At 45.7% G+C, this 27,785-nt stretch overlaps 1 pseudogene; it reads left to right on the plus strand.

The window, feature by feature from the left end:
- Positions 1–24,881: 24,881 nt before the first annotated feature.
- LOC143793416 (uncharacterized) lies at positions 24,882–26,743 on the plus strand (annotated as a pseudogene).
- Positions 26,744–27,785: the final 1,042 nt, after the last annotated feature.

The raw sequence follows: 27,785 nt of genomic DNA on the forward strand, positions 1-27,785 counted from the left end.
TCTTAATAATCGGGCTAGTTCTGCCACTTTGGTTTCCCCTTTCTTTTGCAATTCAGGGTTTCACCCTCGTTTTTCATCTGGTCAGGTGGAATCTTCGGATTGTCCGGGAGTTGATGCTGTGGTGGATCGGTTGCATCGGATTTGGGGACAAGTGGTGGACAATTTGAAGTTGTCCCAGGAGAGGACTCAGCAGTTTGCTAACCGCCGGCGTCGTGTTGGTCCTCGCCTTCGTGTTGGGGACTTGGTGTGGTTGTCTTCCCGTTTTGTCCCTATGAGGGTTTCTTCTCCTAAGTTTAAGCCCCGGTTCATCGGTCCTTATAGGATTTTGGAGATTCTTAACCCTGTGTCCTTTCGTTTGGACCTCCCGGCATCTTTCGCTATCCATAATGTATTCCATCGGTCGTTGTTGCGGAGGTATGAGGTACCGGTGGTTCCTTCTACTGAACCTCCTGCTCCTGTGCTGGTAGGGGGTGAATTGGAGTACGTTGTGGAGAAGATCCTGGACTCCCGTATTTCCAGACGGAGACTTCAGTATCTGGTTAAATGGAAGGGCTATGGTCAAGAAGATAATTCTTGGGTAACTGCCTCTGATGTTCATGCCTCGGATTTGGTTCGTGCCTTTCATAGGGCTCATCCAGATCGTCCTGGTGGTTCTCGTGAGGGTTCGGTGCCCCCTCCTTAAGGGGGGGGTACTGTTGTGAATCCGCTTTTGGGCTCCCCTGGTGGTTGCTGGTGGTACTGGTGACTTGTGTGTCTTTGCTGTCTCAGTTCACCTGCTCCCATCAGTGTTTGGGAGTTTCCTATTTAGCCTTGCTCTCCAGTCATTTCCTTGCCGGTCATCATTGTAACCAGAGCCTTCGGTTGCATGTTCCTGCTACTAGTCTGCTGATCAGCTAAGTGGACTTTGTCCTTTTGTTTTGTATCTTTTGTCCAGTTTGCAGTTTTGTTATTCTCTGTAGCTGGAAGCTCTTGTGGGCTGAAATTGCCACTCCTGTGTCATGAGTTGACACAGGAGTCTTAAAGTAATTTCAGGATGGTTTTTTGATAGGGTTTTCAGTTGACCGTGAAGTCCTCTTTTGTATCCTTCTGCTATCTAGTAAGTGGACCTCTCTTTGCTAAATCTACCTTCATACTGTGTATGTCTTTTCCTCTAAACTCACCGTCATTACATGTGGGGGGCTGCTATCATCTTTTGGGGTATTTCCCTAGAGGTAAGCCAGGTCTGTTCCTTCCTCTACCAGGGGTAGTTAGTCCTCCGGCTGGCGCGTGGCATCTAGGGTTAATCAGGTATGCTCCCTGGCTACTATTAGTTGTGTGGTAGATTTAGCTCACGGTCAGCTCGAGATTCCATCACCCAGAGCTCGTCCGTTATCTTTGTGTTTTGATGTTTCCCTGCCATTGGGAATCATGACAGTTCTGTGTATGGAGGTCTGCAGACCTCCTGGATTGTGTGGCTTTGCGAAAGGACTAAGAAGCTGGACTCTAAGGGTACCGTCACACAGTGCAATTTTGATCGCTACGACTGCACGATCCGTGACGTCGCAGCGATCGTATGATTATCGCTCCAGCGTCGTAGACTGCGGTCACACGTTGCAATCACGGCGCTGGAGCGATGCCGAAGTCCCCGGGTAACCAGGGTAAACATCGGGTTACTAAGCGCAGGGCCGCGCTTAGTAACCCGATGTTTACCGTGGTTACCAGCGTAAAAGTAAAAAAAAAAAAAACCGTACATGCTCACCATCTGATGTCCGTCCGGTCCCTTGCCGTCCGCTTCCTGCTCTGACAGATCCGGCCGTACAGTGAGAGCAGAGTGCAGCGGTGACGTCACCGCTGTGATCTGCTCTCACTTTCCGGCCGGCAGACAGTCAGAGCGGGAAGCGGACGGCAAGGGACCGGACGGACATCAGATGGTGAGCATGTACGGTTTTTTTTTTTTTTTTACTTTTACGCTGGTAACCACGGTAAACATCGGGTTACTAAGCGCGGCCCTGCGCTTAGTTACCCGATGTTTACCCTGGTTACAAGCGAACACATCGCTGGATCGCTGTCACACACAACGATCCAGCGATGTCAGCGGGTGATCAAGCGACGAAAGAAAGTTCCAAACGATCTGCTACGACGTACGATTCTCAGCAGGGTCCCTGATCGCTGCTGCGTGTCAGACACTGCGATATCGTAAAGATATCGCTAGAACGTCACGAATCGTACCGTCGTAGCGATCAAAATTGCACTGTGTGACGGTACCCTTAGCCAAGCGGAAGACTGAAATAACTCAGCCGGATCTGGTTCTTGTGATACCTCATATTGCTAACAAGTGAGTTGCATTGTTACCATGGATTTATGTATATATGAATGCAAGCATGCAATCTGTGCACTATATTTAATTTATTTATTGTATATCTATGAATTATGGATATGTAATTGATGTATTGATTGATGCACCTTTAAATATTTTGTTACATGCACTTTATCACTGCTTGAGAAAGGTTCTCAATTGGACTGAAATGTTACTGTCACAACGGGCTATTACAATTTTCAAATCTTCTATTTTGGGAGTGCTGATCTTCATTTTTCTATGTATACTGGAGGACTGGTTTACGACTGGGAGGCTCTGCACCCCTGCCCTCCCTTGTTTTGCAGGTGCTGCCTTGGTATCTGTGAGATATATAATTACTGCTGTGCGTGTAGTTTACTGTACATGTATTAACTGAATAAATAAATTAAAACAATGTGTCGTCCCCCCAATTTTTGATAACCAGCGCAGGTAAAGCAGACAGCTGTGGGCTTATGTTATCATGTTGGGAAAATCCATGGATATTGGCCCTTCCCAACCTAAAAATACCAGCAGCTGCCCCAGAAGTCTCGCATCACATGAGATACGACGATTCTGGCACATTGCCCTGGTGCGGTGGCAATCGGGTTAATGGTAGTTGGGGTTGAAGACAGCTGTGATTTGTCAAGAATCACATCCATCAAGCCCTGGGGTTTTTAATGAACAGGTGTCTATCAGACATTTGTAGCCCAGTAATAAAGAAAAAAACAATATTTCAATAAAGACTCCCTCACACTGTCCCTTGCTCACTAATTTATTGGAAAAAAAAATCCCACGCAGGTCCCACATAGTCCTGGAAATCCGATGTAGTCCAGAAAAGGACACCTGAAATACAGAACTAAAGACGAGAGACAGCCGGTCGTTATCTAATTTATTACCCAAAATGTCCGATGTAGTCCACGCTCCTCAAATCTGGCTTCAGGGGCAGTGAAAAGCAGTAACATGACGGCTTATACAAGACCCCATGATGCGATGCGGCCGGCCAATCACAGTAAGCCAACATGGCTACGGCATTACCATGTATTGTGGGCAATCCCTGCATGTTCATTGGCTGTCTTAACAGCTGCGAGACATACGGGGCGGGGACTCAAGCATGGCACTCAAGCACCCGCGATACTCAATTGAGTAACGACCGTACCCGAGCACCCCCAAGCTTGATCGAGTATCAAACAGTGGCGAGCACGCTCATCACTAATGTTTAGGGTCGCTGTCCTGCTGAAAGGTGAACCTACACCCAGGTCTCAAGTCTCCTGCAGCCTCTAACAGGTTTTTTTCTCCAGGATTGTCCAGTATTTAGCTCCATTGATCTTCCCATCATCTCTGACCAGCTTCCCTGCCCCTGCTAAAGAAAAGCCTCCCCACAATAGGATGCTGCCACCACCATGTTTGACGGTGGGGATGGTGTTTTCAGCCACAAATATGGTCCTTTTCCGCCACAAATAGTGTTTTGCTTTTAGACTATAAAATTCTCCTTTGGTATCACCTGTGCAGAGCCTCTCCTTCCACATCCCCTCGGTGTGTCCCCTACATGGGACTTCTTATGGCTTTCAAAATTGTCTTTCTTCTTGTCATTCTTCCATAAAAGGCAGAATTGTGGATCATCGCATTGCAAACGCATTACAACACTTGTGCGACTCTCAGCAGGGAGACTCGGACCGATTTTTCATACGTTAAGTGTGACGCCGGCCTAATAGTCGTCCTGTGGAATAATTCCCCTGAGCTGTGGATCTCTGCAGCTGCTCCGGTGACCATGGGCCTCTCAGCTGCTTCTCTAGTGATCTCCCTGCTTGGGATGTCGGGATAAGTGGACGGTCATGTCTTGGTAGGTTTGCTCTGCTCCGTGCACATCACACACGCGGCTCTACTACATATACATTACACAACATATATGAAGGTCTCCACCCACAACCCAATGTGTAAGTGCAAGAATAAATCAAGCAGGTTCAGTGCTAAATATACATAAAAAATCATATCTGAAATAGGGGGCGTTACCCTTGATGTGGAGCGGCTTGTTACTTCCGGTATTGCTGGAGTCACATGCGCCACACATAGGCAGTGTCCAAATGCTTTGGATTTTGTGATAGGCTGCCCCGGCATTTATAAGGTCCTGTTAACCTCCGGATGCCACTCCCCCGGAAGAAGGCACAGCGCCGAAACGTGCGTTGGGGACGGTAGCACCACAGAGCTTCAGGTGCCTTCCATGTAATTGTTACACTTTAGCATTTACCTTTTTTTGCTCTTTCTTTTCTGGATGTGGCACACGGCCCTTTTGGAGATTTTTTGATCTTGTTAATTATTTCCCAGATTCTACAATTGGACGTGCTTCATTGCATGTTTGGCGCTTGTATCTCTTTGAGCAAACTACTCATTGATTATGTGCTTGTCGGTATCTGGCTCTGACTGTGGTTCCACCTAATTTGGCTCACCTCTGTCATATCCCTATTTACTCTGGGTCATGTGGTTTTATATATTTGTCAATAATAAAGTTTTGGTATTTTATATGATTTGGTTCTATTTGGTGCTCATTTCATATATGATTTTTACATATACATTACACGCGCGGCTCCGCACACATTACACACACGGCTCTGCTCCGCACACATTACACACACGGCTCCGCTCCGCACACATTACACACACGGCTCCGCTCCGCACACATTACACACACGGCTCCGCTCCGCACACATTACACACACGGCTCCGCTCCGCACACATTACACACACGGCTCCGCCCAGCACACATTACACACATGGCTCCGCTCCGCACACATTACACACACGGCTCCGCTCCGCACACATTACACACACGGCTCCGCCCAGCACACATTACACACACGGCTCTGCTCCGCACACATTACACACACGGCTCCGCTCTGCACACATTACACACACGGCTCCGCTCCGCACACATTACACACACGGCTCCGCTCCACACACATTACACACACGGCTCCGCTCCGCACACATTACACACACGGCTCCGCTCCGCACACATTACACACACGGCTCCGCTCCGCACACATTACACACACGGCTCCGCACACATTACACACACGGCTCCGCTCCGCACACATTACACACACGGCTCCGCTCCGCACACATTACACACACGGCTCCGCTCCGCACACATTACACACACGGCTCCGCTCCGCACACATTACACACACGGCTCCGCTCCGCACACATTACACACACGGCTCCGCTCCGCACACATTACACACACGGCTCCGCCCAGCACACATTACACACACGGCTCCGCTCCGCACACATTACACACACGGCTCCGCTCCGCACACATTACACACACGGCTCTGCTCCGCACACATTACACGCGCGGCTCCGCACACATTACACACATGGCTCCGCTCCGCACACATTACACACACGGCTCCGCTCCGCACACATTACACACCCGGCTCCGCTCCGCACACATTACACACACGGCTCCGCTCCGCACACATTACACACACGGCTCTGCTCCGCACACATTACACACACGGCTCTGCTCCGCACACATTACACACACGGCTCCGCTCCGCACACATTACACACACGGCTCCGCTCCGCACACATTACACACGGCTCTGCTCCATCCTCCTCTATAATACTAGACTAGTCTAGCGGTGGACTCCACGTCTGCAGCATCACCACGGGGCTGCACTAAAAACAGTGTCGTTAAGCTTATGTCTTCCATGAAAGGGATATCAATAGCAAATATTTCCATCTGCCTATCGGGCATAGACACTCACAGTACATAACTGATGAAGGTCGTTGTTTATGACTGAAACATTTTACTGTTACTGTACTTTCGAATAAAAAGAAACGCTTGCATACATCTAAGTTGAGTGCCAGGTTTTTTCTATATATATCACTAATCTTTGGGAACCACACGTTTTTCTCTATGATCACATGACGGTGACATCACACAGGTCCTGTCCGCACACGAGGGGCCGCTCTGCAGGTGGAGGTGTGTTGTGAGTGCTCGGGATTATTAACCCCTTAGTGTTGGGCGGGCTCTGCGGTTCTTGTTGGGTGCAGGTCACACATTGCAGTGTGTCAGTTTCTCTTTCCGTCTTGTTTCTCCCTCTCATTATCATGATGTACAATAACAAATTGTATTGTGGTACCGTGTTAGCCAGAAAAATCGATGTGAATACTTTTCTGCCCAATGGTGACAAAAGTATTCTAGAAGTGATACCTTTACACTGTGTTCCAAATTATTATGCAAATTGGATTTAAGTGTCATAAAGATTTAATTGTTTTGTTTTTCAAATAAACTCGTGGATGGTATTGTGTCTCAGGGCTCAATGGATCACTGAAATCAATCTTAAACACATGTGATAATTAGTTTTCCAGGTGATTCTAATTAAAGAAAAACTACTTAAAAATTATGTTCCACATTATTAAGCAGGTCACAGTTTTCAAGTAACATGGGAAAGAAAAAGGATCTCTCTGCTGCTGAAAAGCATCAAATAGTGCAATGCCTTGGTGAAGGGATGAAAACATTAGAAATTTCCCGAAAACTTAAGCGTGATCATCGTACTGTTAAGAGATTTGTGGCTGTATCTGAGCACAGATGTGTTTGTGCTGATAAAGGCATAATGAGGAAGATTTCTGCCAGGCAAGTTCATCGGATTAAGAGAGCAGCTGCTAAAAAGCCATTACAAAGCAGCAAACAGATATTTAAAGCTGCTGGTGCCTCTGGAGTCCCTCAAACCTCAATGTATAGGCTCCTTCAAAGGCTTGCTGTGGTGCATAAACCTACTATTCGGCCACCCTTAAACAGTGTTCACAAGCAGAAATGGTTGCATTGGGCCCACACATACATGGCGACTTATTTCCAAACATTCTTGTTTACTGATAAGTGTTGAGCAACCCTGGATGGTCCAGATGGATGGAGTAGTGGATGGTTGGATGGCCACCATGTCCCAACAAGGCTGCAATGTCAGCAAGGAGGTGGAGGAGTCATGTTTTGGGCCAGAATCATGGAGAAACAGCTGGTAGGGCCCTTTAAGGTTCCTGAAGGTGTGAAAATGACCTCTGCAAAGTATATAGAGTTTCTGACTGACAACTTTCCTCCATGGTATAAAAAGCAGAAATGTGCCTTCAGGAGCAAAATCATCTTCATGCTGACAATGCACCATCTCATGCTGCAAAGAATCTCTCTGTCATTGGCTGCTATGGGCATAAAAGGAGATAAACTCATGGTGTGGCTGTCATGTCGGACGCTGTTCAGACCAGGTTGTTCGACAGACAGCGGTAATTCCGCTTTTGACCACTATTTGCTCTTTGGCGTCGGCTAGATTTTATCTAGCTGTTCCGGGGTTAATTTACCTGATCCTCGGATTGGAAGCTGAGCCATGCCCATTGCCTTTAAATAGTTCTCCTGATCATTGGGTGGTGCCGATTATAGCTTCTGTTTTGTGCGTTGTTATCTCGGTCTGGAGTGGTGAGCTAGTAGTTGGAGTATCGTTGCTGGTGGTGTATTTCCCTTAGTCTTATTTACTCCTTCCTATATTTGTATTTATTTTGCCCTGCACATTTATAGTGTATTCCTGAGTGACTGCGGCGTTGTGTATATTTTCCTTTATCCTTGTCTGTGCTAACTGTAGGTATTGGTGTATTACCTCTTCACTGGGTGGTGGTCGGAGGTTTCAGCCTAGGGTTGAAACAGGAGACAGGGTGAGGTTCGAGGCCTGGACATGCACACCATCAGTGTAAACTCCAGGTAGAGGGTCAGTCAGGATTTCCCTAGTCTGAGGGAAATTGCAGGGGCCCGGGTTATTAGCTCTCGCTCACCTAGTTTCCCCGTGACATTATAATCGGCCCAACAACAAAAAAGAGAAAAAAAAAAAGAAGGGTTTCTTTTTTTTGTGTTTTGTCATGGATCCCATGACTTCCATAACCCGCCAGTTGGAGGCGCTGTCCCTACAGGTCACTGAGTTGAGGGGGGCAGTTGTTATGGACCTGGTGGTTAGGAGCACCCGAAGTGACCTGATGGTTAAAACAGAAAACCTGGGACAAGCTCTGAGGACGTGGTAACTCTACTGACCGCAATCCCTAATCCCATCACACACACACTAGAAATAGCCGTGGAGCGTACCTAACTCTCCCTAGACGCCTCTTCACAGCCTAAGAGCTAACTACCCCTAAAGATAGAAATAGCAGCCTACCTTGCCTCAGAGAAATTCCCCAAAGTTAAGGTAGCCCCCCACAAATATTAACTGAGTTAAGAGGGAAGTGACAAACACAGGAATGAAACAGATTTTAGCAAAGGAGGCCGAATCTTCTCTAGATAGACAGAGGATAGGAAAGGGAACTATGCGGTCAGTATAAAAAACTACAAAAACCACGCAGAGTGTGCAAAAAGACCTCCACACGGACTCACGGTGTGGAGGTGCAGCTCTGCACCCCCAGAGCTTCCAGCTAGCAAGGAAATATCATAATAGCAAGCTGGACTAGAAACATAGCATGTACTGAGAAATATATTCAAAAACCAATGAACAGCAAATGACTAGCAAGGACTTAGCTTCTGCTGGAGTAGACAGGTCATCTGAGAATTCCAAGAGAGATCTGAACCAGTACTGAGACATTGACAGCTGGCATGAACTAACGACCTGGGCAGAGTTAAATAGGGAAGCCAGCAACAGCAATAAACGAGGGCAGCTGAGAAAGCCAACCTCAAAGATCAGCAGTTCCACTCAAAGCCACCAGAGGGTGTCCAAGGACAGAACTCACCAAAGTACCATTCACGACCACAGGAGGGAGCCCGAGAACGGAATTCACAACAGTACCCCCCCTTGAGGAGGGGTCACCGAACCCTCACCAGAGCCCCCAGGCCGATCAGGATGAGCCAAATGAAAGGCATGAACCAAATCGGCAGCATGGACATCGGAGGCAACAACCCAGGAATTATCCTCCTGACCATAGCCCTTCCATTTAACCAGGTACTGAAGCTTCCGTCTCGAAATACGAGAATCTAAAATCTTCTCCACCACATACTCCAACTCCCCCTCAACCAACACCGGAGCAGGAGGATCAACGGAAGGAACCATAGGCACCACATATCTCCGCAACAACGACCTATGGAACACATTATGGATGGAAAAAGAAGCTGGAAGGGCCAAACAAAACGACACAGGATTGATAATTTCAGAAATCTTATAAGGACCAATGAAACGAGCCTTGAACTTAGGAGAAGAAACCTTCATAGGAACATAACGAGAAGACAACCAAACCAAATCCCCAACACGAAGTCGGGGACCAACACAGCGACGGCGGTTAGCAAAACGTTGCGCCTTCTCCTGAGACAACGTCAAATTGTTCACCACGCGAGTCCAAATTTGTTGCAACCTGTCCACCACAGAATCCACACCAGGACAGTCAGAAGGCTCAACCTGCCCTGAAGAAAAACGAGGATGAAAACCAGAATTACAAAAAAAAGGCGAAACCAAAGTAGCAGAACTAGCCCAATTATTAAGGGCGAACTCGGCCAATGGCAAGAAGGTCACCCAATCATCCTGATCAGCAGAAACAAAGCATCTCAGATAGGTTTCCAAGGTCTGATTGGTTCGTTCGGTTTGGCCATTTGTCTGAGGATGGAACGCTGAAGAAAAAGACAAATCAATGCCCATCTTAGCACAAAAGGACCGCCAAAACCTAGAAACAAATTGGGAACCTCTGTCCGACACAATGTTCTCCGGAATGCCATGCAAACGAACCACATGCTGAAAAAATAATGGAACCAAATCAGAGGAGGAAGGCAATTTAGGCAAGGGTACCAAATGGACCATCTTAGAAAACCGATCACAAACCACCCAGATGACAGACATCCTTTGAGAGACAGGAAGATCAGAAATAAAATCCATGGAAATATGTGTCCAGGGCCTCTTCGGGACAGGCAAAGGCAAAAGCAACCCACTGGCACGAGAACAGCAAGGTTTGGCCCGAGCACAAGTCCCACAGGACTGCACAAAAGAACGCACATCCCGTGACAAGGAAGGCCACCAAAAGGACCTGGCAACCAAATCTCTGGTACCAAAAATCCCAGGATGACCAGCCAACACTGAACAATGAACCTCAGAAATAACCCTACCAGTCCATCTATCAGGGACAAACAGTTTCTCCACTGGGCAGCGGTCAGGTCTATCAGCCTGAAACTCCTGCAGCACCCGCCGCAAATCAGGGGAGATGGCAGACAGAATCACCCCCTCTTTAAGAATACCAGCCGGCTCAGGGACTCCCGGAGAATCAGGCAAAAAACTCCTAGAAAGGGCATCAGCCTTCACATTCTTAGATCCCGGAAGGTATAAGACCACAAAATCGAAACGGGAGAAAAACAGTGACCATCGAGCCTGTCTAGGGTTCAATCGCATGGCGGACTCGAGGTAAGTCAGATTCTTGTGATCAGTCAGGACCACCACGCGATGTTTGGCTCCCTCAAGCCAATGTCGCCACTCCTCAAATGCCCACTTCATAGCCAACAACTCCCGATTGCCGACATCATAATTACGCTCGGCAGGCGAAAACTTTCTAGAAAAGAAAGCACACGGCTTCATCAAGGAGCCATCAGAACCTCTCTGAGACAAAACAGCCCCTGCCCCAATCTCAGAAGCATCAACCTCGACCTGAAAAGGGAGCAAAACATCTGGCTGACGCAACACAGGGGCCGAATTAAAACCACGTTTAAGCTCCTGAAAGGCCTCAACGGCCGCAGGGGACCAATTCACATCAGCGCCTTTCTTCGTCAAATCAGTCAAAGGCTTAACCACACTAGAAAAATTAGCGATGAAGCGACGGTAAAAATTAGCAAAGCCCAGGAACTTCTGAAGACTCTTCACAGATGTAGGTTGAGTCCAATCATAAATGGCCTGAACTTTAACAGGATCCATCTCGATAGTAGAAGGGGAAAAAATGAAGTTCAAAAAGGAAACCTTCTGAACTCCAAAGAGGCATTTAGAGCCCTTCACAAACAACGCATTAGCACGAAGGACCTGGAACACCATCCTGACCTGCCTTACATGAGACTCCCAATTATCTGAAAAGACCAAAATATCATCCAAATATACGATCATGAACCTATCCAGATACTTACTTCCGGAAGATGTCGTGCATAAAGGACTGAAACACAGATGGAGCATTAGAAAGCCCGAATGGCATCACCAGGTACTCAAAATGGCCCTCGGGCGTATTAAATGCTGTTTTCCATTCATCGCCCTGTTTAATACGCACAAGATTATACGCCCCTCGAAGGTCAATCTTGGTAAACCAACTAGCCCCCTTAATCCGAGCAAACAAATCAGACAACAGAGGCAAAGGGTACTGAAATTTGACCGTGATTTTATTGAGAAGGCGGTAATCTATACAGGGTCTCAGAGAGCCATCCTTCTTGGCCACAAAAAAGAACCCTGCTCCCAACGGCGACAAAGACGGGCGAATATGCCCTTTCTCCAAGGACTCCTTTACATAACTCCGCATAGCGGCATGTTCTGGCACAGATAAATTGAACAGTCGGCCCTTAGAGAACTTACTACCAGGAATCAAATTAATAGCACAATCACAGTCCCTATGAGGAGGTAGGGCACTGGACTTGGGCTCATCAAATACATCCTGGTAATCCGACAAAAACTCAGGGACTTCAGAAGGAGTGGAAGAAGAAATTGACATCAAAGGAACATCACCATGTATCCCTTGACAACCCCAACTAGACACAGACATTGATTTCCAATCCAGTACTGGATTATGAACCTGTAACCATGGCAAACCCAACACGACAACATCATGCAAATTATGCAACACCAAAAAGCGAATATTTTCCTGATGTGCGGGAGCCATGTACATGGTCAGCTGAGTCCAGTACTGAGGTTTATTCTTGGCCAATGGCGTAGCATCAATCCCCCTTAAGGGAATAGGACTCCAAGGAAAAACCACAGCGCCTGGCAAACTCCAAGTCCATCAAGTTCAGGGCAGCGCCCGAATCCACAAATGCCATAACAGAGTAGGATGACAGTGAGCAAATCAGAGTAACAGATAAGAGAAATCTAGGCTGCAAAGTACTAATGGTGACAGACCTAGCGAACCTCTTAGTGCGCTTAGGACAATCAGAGATAGCATGAGAGGAGTCACCACAGCAAAAACACAGCCCATTCTGATGTCTGTGTTCTTGCCGTTCAGCTCTGGCCAAAGTCCTATCACATTGCCTAGGCTCAGGCCTCCGCTCAGAGGACACCGCCAAATGGTGCACAACTTTGCTCATGCAAACGCCGATCAATCTGAATGGCCAAAGACATTGACTCATTCAGACCAGCAGGCGTGGGGAACCCCACCATAACATCCTTAAGGGCTTCAGAAAGACCCTTTCTGAAAATTGCTGCCAGGGCACACTCATTCCATTGAGTAAGCACAGACCACTTTCTAAACTTCTGGCAATATACTTCTGCCTCATCCTGACCCTGACATAGAGTCAGCAAGATCTTTTCTGCCTGATCCACAGAATTAGGTTCGTCATAAAGCAATCCAAGCGCTAGAAAAAATGCATCCACATTAAGCAATGCAGGATTTCCTGGCTCAAGGGAGAATGCCCAGTCTTGCGGGTCACCACGCAACAAAGAAATAACAATCTTTACTTGCTGAATGGGATCACAGAGGAGCGGGGTTTCAGAGCAAGAAACAGTCTGCAATTATTTTTGAAATTCAAAAATTTAGATCTATCCCCAGAAAACAAATCAGGAATTGGAATTCTAGGCTCTAACATCGGATTCTGAACTACATAATCTTGAAGACTCTGTACCCTAGCAGCGAGTTGATCCACACAAGAGGACAAACCTTGAATATCCATATCTACACCTGAGTCCTGAACCACCCAGAGGTTAAGGGGAAAAGAAAGACAAAACAAGCTGCAAAGAAAAAAAAATTGACTCAGAACTTCTCTTATCCCTCTTTTGAGATGCATTAACACTTTGTAGGCCAGCTGTACTGTTATGGACCTGGTGGTTAGGAGCACCCGAAGTGACCTGATGGTTAAAACAGAAAACATGGGACAAGCTCTGAGGAGGTGGTAACTCTACTGACCGCAATCCCTAATCCCATCACACACACTAGAAATAGCCGTGGAGCATACCTAACTCTCCCTAGATGCCTCTTTACAGCCTAAGAGCTAACTACCCCTAAAGATAGAAATAGCAGCCTACCTTGCCTCAGAGAAATTCCCCAAAGTTAAGGTAGCCCCCCACAAATATTAACTGTGAGTTAAGAGGGAAGTGACAAACACAGGAATGAAACAGATTTTAGCAAAGGAGGCCGAATCTTCTCTAGATAGACAGAGGATAGGAAAGGGAACTATGCGGTCAGTATAAAAAACTACAAAAACCACACAGAGTGTGCAAAAAGACCTCCACACCGACTCACGGTGTGGAGGTGCAGCTCTGCACCCCCAGAGCTTCCAGCTAGCAAGGAAATCTCATAATAGCAAGCTGGACTAGAAACATAGCATGTACTGAGAAATATATTCAAAAACCAATGAACAGCAAATGACTAGCAAGGACTTAGCTTCTGCTGGAGTAGACAGGTCATCTGAGAATTCCAAGAGAGATCTGAACCAGTACTGAGACATTGACAGCTGGCATGAACTAACGACCTGGGCAGAGTTAAATAGGGAAGCCAGCAGCAGCAATAAACGAGGGCAGCTGAGAAAGCCAACCTCAAAGATCAGCAGTTCCACTCAAAGCCACCAGAGGGTGTCCAAGGACAGAACTCACCAAAGTACCATTCACGACCACAGGAGGGAGCCCGAGAACGGAATTCACAACAGGCAGTGCAGCAACAGGGACTAGCAGTATCTAATGTGCAAGCTGGAGCGACAGGAAGAGTTGCTGAGCCTAAATTCCCTTTGCCTGAAAAATTTGCTGGGGAACGCAGTAAATTTGTTTCTTTTCGTGAAGCTTGCAAACTATATTTCCGTATGCGCCCGATCTCCTCGGGTAATGAGGCTCAGTGTGTGGGCCTGGTGTTGTCATTGTTAAGCGGGGATCCCCAAGCATGGACGTTTTCTTTGCCATCTGATTCTGCTGCATTTGACTCTGTGGAGAGTTTTTTTTCCTCTCTTGGAAAAATCTACGATGAACCTGACAGAATGGCTCTAGCAGAATCTAAGATACGCACTATTCGCCAGGGGGAGCGATTTGCAGAGGATTACTGTTCTGAATTTCGTCGCTGGGCGATCGATACACAATGGAATGATCCAGCATTGCGGAGTCAGTTTATTCATGGGGTTTCTGGAAGGGTTAAAAAAGCCCTTCTGATGTACGAGACTCCTGCTTCTCTAGATTCCGCTATGAGTCTGGTTGTCCGCATTGATCGCTGTTTGCATCAGGGGGAGCATGAGACACCGCCTATGGGAGAGGGTTTAGGTTCACGTGAGGTTGCTGCAGGTGAGCCCACAGAGCCTATGCAAATCGCAGGGGTGTCACATGTGAAGCATCGAGCCCCTGAGCTCAGGAAGCCGGGAGCCTGTTTTTACTGTGGTAAAACTGGTCATTTTATTAACATCTGTCCTCTGCTGTCTAAGAAAAACGCAACGGCGGAAAACTTCTAAGCTCAGAGGGTGTGGAGGAGACCAATCTGAGCTCATGTATATCCTCCATGGTGGTTTCGCAATGCATGCTCCCTGCTAAGGTTTTTATCACTGGCAGTGAGCTGCCAATTACTGTTTTTGTGGCTAGTGGTTCAGCCACAAATCTCATTGATGAGGAGTTTGCGCGCTCAGCAGGTTTTAGGATTGAAAAACTGTCTCATCCTATCCGCGTGGTCACCATCAATGCTGCTCCTCTCTCTCAGGGGGAGATTACTGAATTTGTGGCTGAGGTGAAACTCCACATTGGGGTTCTACATTCCGAGCGGGTTACATATAAGGTGCTCAGGAATCTTCCTGCTCAGGTGGTTTTGGGTTTTCCTTGGTTGTCTATGCACAACCCGGTAATTGACTGGAAAACTCAGGACATAATTCAGTGGAGCGAGTTCTGCCAGGAGAATTGCCTGGCCACATGTGTGGCTGCGGTGACTTCAAGCGTTCCGGAGTCACTTCTGGATTTTGTGGATGTGTTCTCTGAGAAGGGTTGTTCAGAGTTGCCGCCACATCGTCCCTATGACTGTTCTATCAGGTTTAAACCAGGGGCCAAGTTGCCTAAAGCAAGGGTGTTTAACATCTCCGGTCCGGAGAGACAAGCGTTAAAAGATTATATTGCTGAAAGCTTGAGCAAAGGGCACATCAGGCCGTCATCCTCGCCGGTGGCAGCAGGGTTCTTCTTCGTGAAGAAGAAAGATGGTGGATTAAGCCCGTGTTTGGATTTCAGGGAGTTGAACCAGATTACGGTTCGTGATCCATACCCTATGCCACTGATACCAGATTTGTTCAACCGGGTGGCAGGTGCTAAGTGGTTTACCAAGCTTGACCTCAGGGGGGCGTACAACCTCATAAGAGTCCGTCAAGGTGATGAGTGGAAGACTGCTTTTAATACCCCTGAGGGTCATTTTGAAAATTTGGTGATGCCTTTTGGGTTGACTAACGCACCTGCAGTGTTCCAACATTTCATCAATGATGTGTTCTCGCATGTTTTGGGGAAATTCGTTATCGTGTACCTAGATGACATCCTCATATATTCTTGCGACCGTGATGCTCATTTAAATCATGTCAGGCAGGTGTTACAGCTTCTCAGAGAGAATAAGCTGTATGCTAAACTTGAGAAATGTGTATTTTCTGTTCAAGAGTTGCCTTTCTTGGGTTATATTGTGTCTGCTTCTGGTTTTAAAATGGACACCGCTAAGGTGCAAGCGGTGCTGCATTGGGAACGTCCTGATAACCTGAAAGCACTTCAGCGGTTCCTTGGGTTTTCTAACTACTATAGGAAATTTATCAAGGATTTTTCCATCATTGCTAAACCGCTAACTGACATGACTAAAAAGGGTACCAATTTCTCCGTTTGGCCTGAGGCTGCTGTGCGCGCTTTTGAATTTCTTAAGAACAGTTTTGTTTCAGCCCCCATTCTTGTGCAGCCAGTCGTATCAAAACCCTTTGTTGTGGAAGTCGATGCGTCTGAGGTTGGTGTGGGGGCGGTACTATCTCAAGGCTCATCTTTGAGTGGTTTGCGTCCATGCGCCTATTTCTCCAAGAAACTGTCGTTCGCCGAACGTAACTACGATATCGGCAACAGGGAGTTGTTGGCAATCAAGTTGGCCTTTGAGGAATGGCGACACTTCTTGGAGGGGTCGGTACATCAGGTTACTGTTATTACCGATCATAAGAATCTGCTGTATTTGGAGTCAGCCAAGCGTCTGTCCCCCAGGCAGGCTCGCTGGGAATTGTTTTTCACGCGGTTCAATTTTGTCACTTACAGACCGGGGTCTAAAAACACTAAGGCGGATGCTCTGTCCAGGTGTTTTCCGGGGGGTGAACCTCAGGAAGATCCAGTACCCATCCTCCAAAAGGGTGTTGTGGTTTCGGCTCTCACTACCAAGGTTGAGGCTGAGATTGCCGAGGCTCAGGAGGAGGTACCATCTGAGCTTCCCATCAACAAATCTTTTGTACCGCTTCATCTCCGCTTAAAGGTTTTGGCGGAGCATCATGATACTGTCCTGGCTGGCCACCCAGGGGTTAGAGGTACCTTGGAGTTGGTGTCACGTCGGTTTTGGTGGCCCAAGATCCGGCAGGATGTGGTCTCATACGTGTCAGCTTGTACCACGTGTGCTAGGGCTAAGACGCCCCGCTCCCGTCCTGTTGGCACACTACTTCCTCTTGAGGTACCTAGTAAGCCATGGACGGAAATCTCCATGGATTTCATCACTGATTTGCCCTCCTCAGCTGGGAACACGGTCATCTTGGTGATTGTTGATCGGTTTTCTAAAATGTCGCACTTTGTGTCTTTGCCTTCGTTGCCTAACGCTAAGACTCTGGCTCAGGTATTTGTGCAGGAGGTGGTCAGACTTCATGGGGTTCCGTCTAACATCGTTTCTGATAGGGGGTCTCAGTTTGTGGCAAAATTTTGGAAAGCATTTTGCTCACGGCTGGGGATCAAGTTGTCTCATTCTTCGGCGTTCCATCCTCAGTCAAATGGTCAGACTGAGCGTATGAACCAAAATTTGGAACAGTACCTATGCTGCTTTGTCTCTGATAACCAGGAGGAGTGGACTACCTTTCTTCCTTTGGCTGAGTTTGCCATCAATAATCACCGCCAGGAGTCGTCTGGGGAGTCTCCGTTTTTTGTGTTTACGGGCTACATCCTCAATTTTGTACCTTGAGTCAGAGGGGCTCTACCGGCGTTCCGGAGGAGGATCAGTTAGGAGCACAATTGTCATCAGTCTGGAGGAGAGTTAAACAGCGCCTGTTGAGTGTGGGTGCTAGGTACAAATGTGTGGCTGACAGTAGGCGTGTGCCAGGTCCGGACCTGAGTGTGGATGACTGGGTGTGGTTATCCACAAAAAACATAAGACTCAAAATACCGTCCCTTAAATTTGGTCCACGGTTTATTGGTCCATTTAGGGTCACCGCCGTCATTAACCCAGTAGCGTACTGATTGGAGCTCCCTACGGTGTATAAGATACACAACGTGTTCCACAGGTCTCTTCTAAAGAAGGTCGTGGGTTCTGTGGACGCGGCGCCTATGCCACCTCCAGTCTTGGTGGATGGTAATTTGGAGTTTGAAGTCTCCAAGGTGGTTGACTCATGTGTAGTGCGTCGCACTTTACAGTACTTGGTACACTGGCGTGGTTATGGACCTGAGGAGAGGTCCTGGGTACCAGCCTCGGATATTCATGCGGATCGGCTGGTCAGATTTTTTTCATCGTCGCCATCCAGACAAGCCGGGTCCTATAAGCCGTGAGGGCCCTGGGGTCCCTCGCAGAAGGCGGGGTACTGTCATGTCGGACGCTGTTCAGACCAGGTCATTCGACAGACAGCGGTAATTCCGCTTTTGACCACTTTTTGCTCTTTGGCGTCGGCTAGATTTTATCTAGCTGTTCCGGGGTTAATTTACCTGATCCTTGGATTGGAAGCTGGGCCATGCCCTTTGCCTTTAAATAGTTCTCCTGATCATTGGGCATCGCCGATTATAGCTTCTGTCTTGTGCGTTGTTATCTCGGTCTGGAGTGGAGAGCTGGTTGTTGGAGATTCGTTGCTGATGGTGTATTTTCCTTTGTCTTATTTACTCCTTCCTATATTTGTATTTATTTTGCCCTGCACATTTATAGTGTATTCCTGAGTGACTGCGGCGTGGTGTATATTTTCCTTTATCCTTGTCTGTGCTAACTGTGGGTATTGGTGTATTACCTCTTTACTGGGTGGTGGGCGGAGGTTTCAGCCTAGGGTTGAAACAGGAGGCAGGGTGAGGTTCGAGGCCTGGACATGCACACCATCAGTGTAAACTCCAGGTAGAGGGTCAGTCAGGATTTCCCTAGTCTGAGGGAAATTGCAGGGGCCCGGGTTATTAGCTCTCGCTCACCTAGTTTCCCCGTGACAGTGGCCTCCATCTTCCCCTGTCCTCAACCCTATAGAGAACCTTTGGAGTATCATCAAGCAAAAGATCTATGACGGTGGGAGGTAGTTCACATCAAAACAGCAGCTCTGGGAGGCTATTCTGACTTCATGCAAAGAAATACAAGCAGAAACTCAATGGATGGAGGAATTGTGAAGGTGATATCAAAAAAGGGTTCCTATGTTACATGTAACTTGGCCTGTTAGGATGTTTTGGAGTTAAATAGCTTTTTTGTTCAGTGAATGTGACCTCCTAATGCTGAAAATTCCACAAATGAGCATTTTCAGTTCTTTAAAACATATCAAATGTTTAGAAATTCTACTGTGCCTAATAATTTGGAACAGTGCATTGTGAGTTTTTATTCATTTTGGAGATTATACTGTTATCATTGGGAGGTTTATTCAATAAAATTTGATGTATACTCTAACGGGTGATGACTTTTATTAGCAGGACTGTCATTTGTACCGACCATTTAGGAAAATCAGAGAAAAATGTCATTTGCATAAAAATTTGGAACATAGTGTATTGGCTAACCAGAAAATAAACACAAATCAGGACTATAAGGTCATGGGTTCCTTCTCATGTACATCCTCCAACGTGGTGTACATGATACAATGTACGAGGTGTCCTGGAGGTCTCTATATTGGGGAAACCATGAAAAAACGACAAACTAGGATGAATCTACACAGACACACAATCAGGAATGAGATGGACACACCGGTGGGAAAACATCTCTCTGGACCTGGACACAGTATGATAGACTTAAAAGTCTTAATACTAAAGGGTCATTTTAAGGACCACAGGGAAAGAAAATGTGGGAATTCAAACTAATGATGTTCAATTCTTTAACACTAGGACTCAGTGTAAGGGTATGTGCACACGTCCAGATTTCTTGCAGAAATTTCCTGAAGAAAACCGGAAATTTTCTGCAAGAAATCCGCATTTTTTTTTTGCGTTTTTTTTTCCTTTTTTTCGCGTTTTTTTTAGCATTCTGCAAGCGTAATTAGCTTGCAGAATGCTAAAGTTTTCCAAGCGATCTGTAGCATCGCTTGGAAAACTGACTGACAGGTTGGTCACACTTGTCAAACATAGCGTTTGACAAGTGTGACCAACTTTTTACTATAGATGCTGCTTTTGCAGCATCTATAGTAAAAGATAGAATGTTTAAAAATAATAAAAAAATAAAAAAAATGCTTATACTCACCCGCAGACAGCTGATCTCCTCACCGGCGTCCGTTCCGTATAGATGGTGTGTGCGCGCAGGACCTTCCATGACGTCGCGGTCACGTGAGCGGTCACATGACCGCTCACTACTAGTGTTGAGCATTCCGATACTGCAAGTATCGGGTATCGGCCGATATTTGCTGTATCGGAATTTCCGATACCGAGATCCGATACTTTTGTGGTATCGGGTATCGGGTATCGCAACAACATTAATGTAATAATGTGTAAAAGAGAGAATTAAAATAAAAAATATTGCTATACTCACCTCTCCGACGCAGCCTGGACCTCAGCGAGGGAACCGGCAGCGTTGTTTGTTTAAATTTCGCGCTTTTACTTGGTTACGTGAAGTCCCGGCTTGTGACTGGTCAGGGCGGCCATGTTGCCGGGACGCGGACCAATCACAGCAAGCCGTGACGAAATTACGTCACGGCTTGCTGTGATTGGTCCGCGTCCCGGCAACATGGCCGCCATTAACCAATCACAAGCCGTGACGTCACGGGAGGCTGGACATGCGCGTATTTTAAAAAGCGCGCGTGTCCAGCCTCCAGTGACGTCCCGGCTTATGATTGGTCACGGCGCCATGTTGCCGGGACGCGGACCAATCACAGCAAGCCGTGACGAAATTACGTCACGGCTTGCTGTGATTGGTCCGCGTCCCGGCAACATGGCCGCCATTAACCAATCACAAGCCGTGACGTCACGGGAGGCTGGACATGCGCGTATTTTAAAAAGCGCGCGTGTCCAGCCTCCAGTGACGTCCCGGCTTATGATTGGTCACGGCGCCATGTTGCCGGGACGCGGACCAATCACAGCAAGCCGTGACGAAATTACGTCACGGCTTGCTGTGATTGGTCCGCGTCCCGGCAACATGGCCGCCATTAACCAATCACAAGCCGTGACGTCACGGGAGGCTGGACATGCGCGTATTTTAAAAAGCGCGCGTGTCCAGCCTCCCGTGACGTCACGGCTTGTGATTGGTTAATGGCGGCTATGTTGCCGGGACGCGGACCAATCACAGCAAGCCGTGACGTAATTTCGTCACGGCTTGCTGTGATTGGTCCGCGTCCCGGCAACATGGCCGCCCTGACCAATCACAAGCCGGGACTTCACGTAACCAAGTAAAAGCGCGAATTTTAAACAAACAACGCTGCCGGTTCCCTCGCTGAGGTCCAGGCTGCGTCGGACAGGTGAGTATAGCAATATTTTTTATTTTAATTCTTTATTTTACACATTTATATGGATCCCAGGGTCTGAAGGAGAGTTTCCTCTCCTTCAGACCCTGGGAACCATCAGGAATACGGTCCGATACTTGAGTCCCATTGACTTGTATTGGTATCGGGTATCGGTATCGGATTGGATCCGATACTTTGCCGGTATCGGCCGATACTTTCCGATACCGATACTTTCAAGTATCGGACGGTATCGCTCAACACTACTCACGACCAATCACAAGACAGTGACGTCATCACAGGTCCTTCACCGCACACCAGCTACAGGAACCGAAGCGGCAGCATGCAGTGGAAAGGCGGGAAGACATCGAAGGTGAGTATATCACTATTTTTTATTTTAATTCTTATTTTTTGACCACTTATATGGTGCCCAGTCCGTGGAGGAGAGTCTCCTCTCCTCCACCCTGGGTACCAACCGCACATAATCTGCTTACTTCCCGCATGGTGTGCACAGCCCCGTGCGGGAAGTAAGCAGATCAATGCACTCCTAGGTGTGCGGAATCCCCTGCAATTCCGCATTTTAATGAACATGTTGCTTTTTTTTCCGCGATGCGATTTTTTCGCGGAAAAAAAGGCTACATTTGCACAAAAAATGCGGAATACACTGAAAATAATGGGAGGCATATGTTAGCGTTTTTTTCGCGTTTTGATCACGTTTTTATAGCGAAAAAACGCGAAAAATACTGAACGTGTGCACATGGCCTAACACCTGGATTTATGAGTCACTACATGGATACCATTTACACCTCCACCAGACGGACTCCAGATAACTAAGAACATTATTCCCACCACCTCTCCATTTGTAAGAAAATGCCTAATTTGATTTCCTTGGCTTATCTATGGACTCATCACACTTCCCACCCCCTGAACAAATGTCCTACTGTAGTATTCCTTAATTGTTGTGCTTTCTTCTTATTAATCTATTTGTAATCTCGCCTGAAGAAGGAACCGCTGTGCTCTGAAAGCTGCAAACATACTATTTTCTGGTTAGCCAATAAAGGTATCACTCCGAGAATACTTCTGTCATCATCGGGCAGAAAAGTATTCACATCCCTCTCGTTATATATTGGTCCTTTGTGCAGAACCGCTGCACAGACTTTCCCGTTCTCCATCCTGAGCCTCTGGCTGTGAGTGCTGGAGACTTGGTGCCGCGACCTCTCCTCCTCCGGGGTGTGAGGCTGGTGCAGAGGTACCGGCCGTCACTGAGGCTATTAACCACTCACCTGCCAGACAGTTTCCGTCCCTTTCCCGTCCTCCGCACTCTCGGCTGTGTGACGAGCTGTCAATGACAGGCCTGTAGCGTCTCCATTTTCCGGCTCCAGGGCCGGTCAGGGATTATTTTTGCGCCCTGAGGTGACCTTTTTATTGATACCATTATGGGGCTTGTCCGATGTTTTGATCGCTCGTTATCGCCTTTTATTGCAATGTTGCGGCTACAAAAAAAAACATGTTATTCCGGCGTTTGGATTATTTTTCTCATTACACTGTCGACTGATCAAATTAATTTGTTTTATATTTTGATAGATCAGATTTTTATGAACGGAATATGTGGGATTTTATTTATTTTTAGTGGGAAAAATGGGGTAATTTGAAATTTTATATTTTTTTTTAAACTTTTTTTCTACTTTCTCTTGTGTTTGTTAGCAGGATTGTGCTCAGTGACTACACACAGTGTCAGGTCGGCGCCGTTATACTGATTACACTGATACCTGGTGATGGAATCCGTCTTGTTGTTGTTGTTTTATCTGTATTTGTAGTTTTCAGCTAATGAGATTCTCGTGCTCCGGGGCGGCCTGTGCACAGTAGCATCTCTGGGATCACCAGTTGATGCTATAACTAAATAAAATAATTTGATGCATATTATAGCTTGCTGGATATGAGCACGAGAGACATAGTCTGACCGGAGGAAAAGAAAAGAAATATCCGGGGTGACAGCTTTTTTAATACCATTGTGTGGAGGTTTTACATTATTAATATTCTCCATGCGGCATAATATCATGTATGATTAGTAATATTGTATTTTTTATTATATGCAGTGGCATGTAAAAGTTTGTGCACCCCTGGTCAGAATTACTGTTATTGTGAACAATAATTACTGTTATTAACAAAGAATTACTGTTATTATGAAGTTACAGATGACACATTTCCTTTTTATTTATTTTTTTGGCATCATAACTATTTTGTTTTGCTGTGTTGCTATTTTCCGAGACCCATAATGTTTTATATGTTTGGCCGATGGAGCTGTGTGAGGGCTTGTTTTTCTTTTTTGCTGGACACGGCAATGTTTTCATTCATACTATTTTGGGATATATATGATATTTTGATCACTTTATGACATTTTTGTGGCCTTGCCGCAACCCAAACCCCCCAAAATTTTGGCTTTTACATTTTTTTTCTATTTACCAATCGTTAATCGGTTAATTCATATTTTGTTTCATAGTTCAGACTTGTATGGATGTGGTGATACCACATGTTTTTTTAATAACTTTATTTTTGAGGCAAAGGGGTCTGACTCAATTTTTTCGTTAGATGCTGTGTTTTTTTAATATCTTTTACACATAATAGATTTATGAAAACTCTTTAGGGAAAGGGACAAAGCTTCTTCACACAGCAGAGCCACTAATAAATACATGACGTGTTGGCAAATGGGGAATTGTAACCAATAAATATACACTCACCGGCCACTTTATTAGGTACACCTGTCCAACTTCTTGTTAACACTTAATTTCTAATCAGCCAATCACATGGCGGCAACTCAGTGCATTTAGGCATGTAGACATGGTCAAGACAATCTCCTGCAGTTCAAACCGAGCATCAGTATGGGGAAGAAAGGTGATTTGAGTGCCTTTGAACGTGGCATGGTTGTTGGTGCCAGAAGGGCTGGTCTGAGTATTTCAGAAACTGCTGATCTACTGGGATTTTCACGCACAACCATCTCTAGGGTTTACAGAGAATGGTCCGAAAAAGAAAAAAAATCCAGTGAGCGGCAGTTCTGTGGGCGGAAATGCCTTGTTGATGCCAGAGGTCAGAGGAGAATGGGCAGACTGGTTCGAGCTGATAGAAAGGCAACAGTGACTCAAATCGCCACCCGTTACAACCAAGGTAGGCCTAAGAGCATCTCTGAACGCACAGTGCGTCGAACTTTGAGGCAGATGGAAAGCATGGATCCATCCTGCCTTGTATGGAGCATCTTTGGGATGTGCAGCCGACAAATCTGCGGCAACTGTGTGATGCCATCATGTCAATATGGACCAAAATCTCTGAGGAATGCTTCCAGCACCTTGTTGAATCTATGCCACGAAGAATTGAGGCAGTTCTGAAGGCAAAAGGGGGTCCAACCCGTTACTAGCATGGTGTACCTAATAAAGTGGCCGGTGAGTGTAGATCATCAATATTAATATATTGGAAAACCTTTTAATTGCGCTTATAAAATGTAAACATTGGTTTCACTGTTCTATGATTTAAAAATAGCTTCTTTTTTTGCAGATGACTGTGCTAAGAACTTAGAAGGACTCCTATCTTCAGATTTTAAAACAGATAATCATTTTATCAAGGATCATACATATGAAGAACATGCCATTATTCCAGATATACCACCAGCCCTTCTTACCCAAGATCTGTCAGCTGATAAACATGTCCTATCTCCTTATTCACAGAAAGCCTTTTTTCTGTTCAGAATGTGGGAAACGCTTTCATCAGAAGTCAGATCTTTTAAGACATAAAAAAACTCACACAGGAGAGGAGACATTTTCATGTACTACATGTAGAAAGTCTTTTAGCCGAATGTTGACTCTAATTGCACATGAAACAGCTCACAAAAGAACAACACTATCATGTCCAGAATGTGGGAAATGTTTTATCCACAAATCAAATCTTTTGGGACATCAAAAAACTCACACAGGAGAGAAGACATTTTCATGTACGGAATGTGGAAAATGTTTTATTCACAGATCAAATCTTTTGACACATCAAAACACTCACACAGGGGAGAAGCCATATTCATGTTCAGAGTGTGGGAAGTGATTTACTCAAAACTCAAATCTTGTTAGACATGAAATAAAATCACACAGGGGAGAGGCCATTTTCATGTTCTGCTTGTGAAAAATGTTGTAACTTAAAGTCCACTCTAGATCTACATAAAAAAAAAAACTCACACAGGGGAGAAGCAATATTCATGTCCAGAATGTGGGAAAAAATGTGTCCACAAATCAAATCTTTTGCAACATAAAAAAAACTCACACAAGAGAAGCCATTCTCATGTTCAGAATGTGAAAAGTGCTTTACCCAAAAATCATCTCTTGTTATTCATCAAATAATTCACACAGGGGAGAAACCATTTTTCTGTTCGGAATGTGGGAAACACTTTAGTCAGAGATCGGATCTTTATAAACATCAAAAAATTCACACAACAGAGCAGCCGTTTTCATGTACCATATGTGGAAAGTGTTTTAGCCAAATGTCAATTCTAATGGCACATGAAAGAACTCACAAAAGTAAATCACTTTTATGTACAGAACGTGGGAAATGTTTTATGCAAAAATCATATCTTTTGCCACATAAAAAAAAAATCACACAGGGGAGAAGCCATATTCATGTTCAGAATGTGGAAATATTTTACTTGGAAATCAAATCTTTCTGCACATCTAAAAACTCAGAGGGGACAAATCATTTTCATGTTCAGAATGTGTGAAGTGCTTTGCTCAAAAATCAACTCTTGTAACACATCAAATAATTCACACAAGGAAGAAGTCCTTCTCATGTACAGAATGTGGAAAATCTTTTACCCACAAATCAAACTTTCTTCAACATCTTAGAACTCACACAGGTGAGAAGCCATTTTCATGTTCAGAATGTGGAAAATCTTTTACTTGGAAATCAAATCTTTTTAGACATCTAAAAACTCACATAGGAGAGAAGCCGTTTTCATGTTCAGAATGTAAGGAGTGCTTTACTCAAAAATCAGCTCTTGTTACACATCAAATAATTCATACAGGGGAGAAGCCATTTTCGTGTACCACATGTGGAAAATGTTTCAATCTAAAATAAAATCTAGTTGTACATCAAAAAACTCACACAAGGTAAACATTTTCATGTTTAAAATTTAACAAATGTTTTACTCGCAAATCAAATCTTGATCAACATGAAAAAAACCTCACAGGTAAAAAGCCATTTTAATATCCAGAATGTGGAAAATGTTTTATGCGCAAATCCTATCTTTTTGAACATCAAAAAACTCACACAAGAAAGAAGCCATTTTCATGTTCATAATGTGGGAAATGCTTTACCCAAAATCAGATCTTGTTAAACATTTAGTAATTCACACAGCAGAGAAGTCCTTTTCATGTTACTTATGTAGAATGTGTTTTAAACTAAAGTCACTTCTAGACATTCATAAGAAAACTCATAGGGTAGAGTCACGCATTAACACTAATTAACACTAATTAGTGTGTGCTTGTCAGTAATCCGACAGCATATTCAGCAGGACCTGCGCTACTCTCATTCCCTGGTTATGTGTGCACACAGTAGCAGTTTTGGAAGGGATCTGTAAAGGCTAGTGCAGTAGAACAGTGCTATGGAGCATTTATAGGCAGATGCTGGAATCCAGTGAACATAAATGACCGGTGTAGGCACTTCAAGAGTGCTGGAACAAAAAGACAGGAGGCTTGTTGCAGGAGGGATACAAGAGCCTGGATGCATCAGAGACACGTGACCTGACTGTGACGCAGGAGAGAAATATAAAAGTTGCAGAGACAGCAGAAGTCTGTAGCCTCCCAAACTTGTACCAAGTCACTACCAGTGTCAATAAGACTTCGCTGACTCATAGCCAAGCTTTAAGAGGGTTTGTCAGATCAGTACTGTGGACTTTTAGAGGAATGTCGAGTCTTGCCAGAACTTAAGGCGTCTTGTGTACCGGAGTGAAGACCAGAGCGAGGATAGAATATTGTCGTGGTATCGATCATGTGAGCAGCGGCATCTCATGCTCATGTGTGAGGAGCATGAGTTATCTTCCCTGAGACTGTAGACAGTAAGGTCGATTAATAACTAGATCTGCCCACATCCTGCTGTGAGACTGGACCGAAGCTTGTGGCTTGGTGCACATAGTTTGTGGACTCCTGCCCGTGTGCTGAAGTGTTGATTGCCACTAGAAATTGCATTGGGCAGTTGGAGGTCCTATGGTTTCAACGTAGATACTGTGAGGAGACAGGTCGCCGTATTCTTATAACCATTCGTTGATATACGTTAACTCAGATATTCAAATGCCCATGTATATTGTATTGTTTTTGTTACTACTGCGGTTTCAGCTTGTATGGTATTGAGTGCATATCCTACAGTGAGTTGGCCGGCGGATGGTCAGCTCAGCTAGTCGAGTGGCATAAAGTTCAGTGTGTAGAAGGATCAGTGGTTACATGTTTAAGGGTCAGACAGTTAAGTCGATGAATAGATTATTGCCATCACACATTTCAGTGGGGTAGCACT

Source organism: Ranitomeya variabilis, chromosome 1, assembly GCF_051348905.1.
Source record: "Ranitomeya variabilis isolate aRanVar5 chromosome 1, aRanVar5.hap1, whole genome shotgun sequence".
NCBI classification, from domain to species: Eukaryota; Metazoa; Chordata; class Amphibia; order Anura; family Dendrobatidae; genus Ranitomeya; species Ranitomeya variabilis.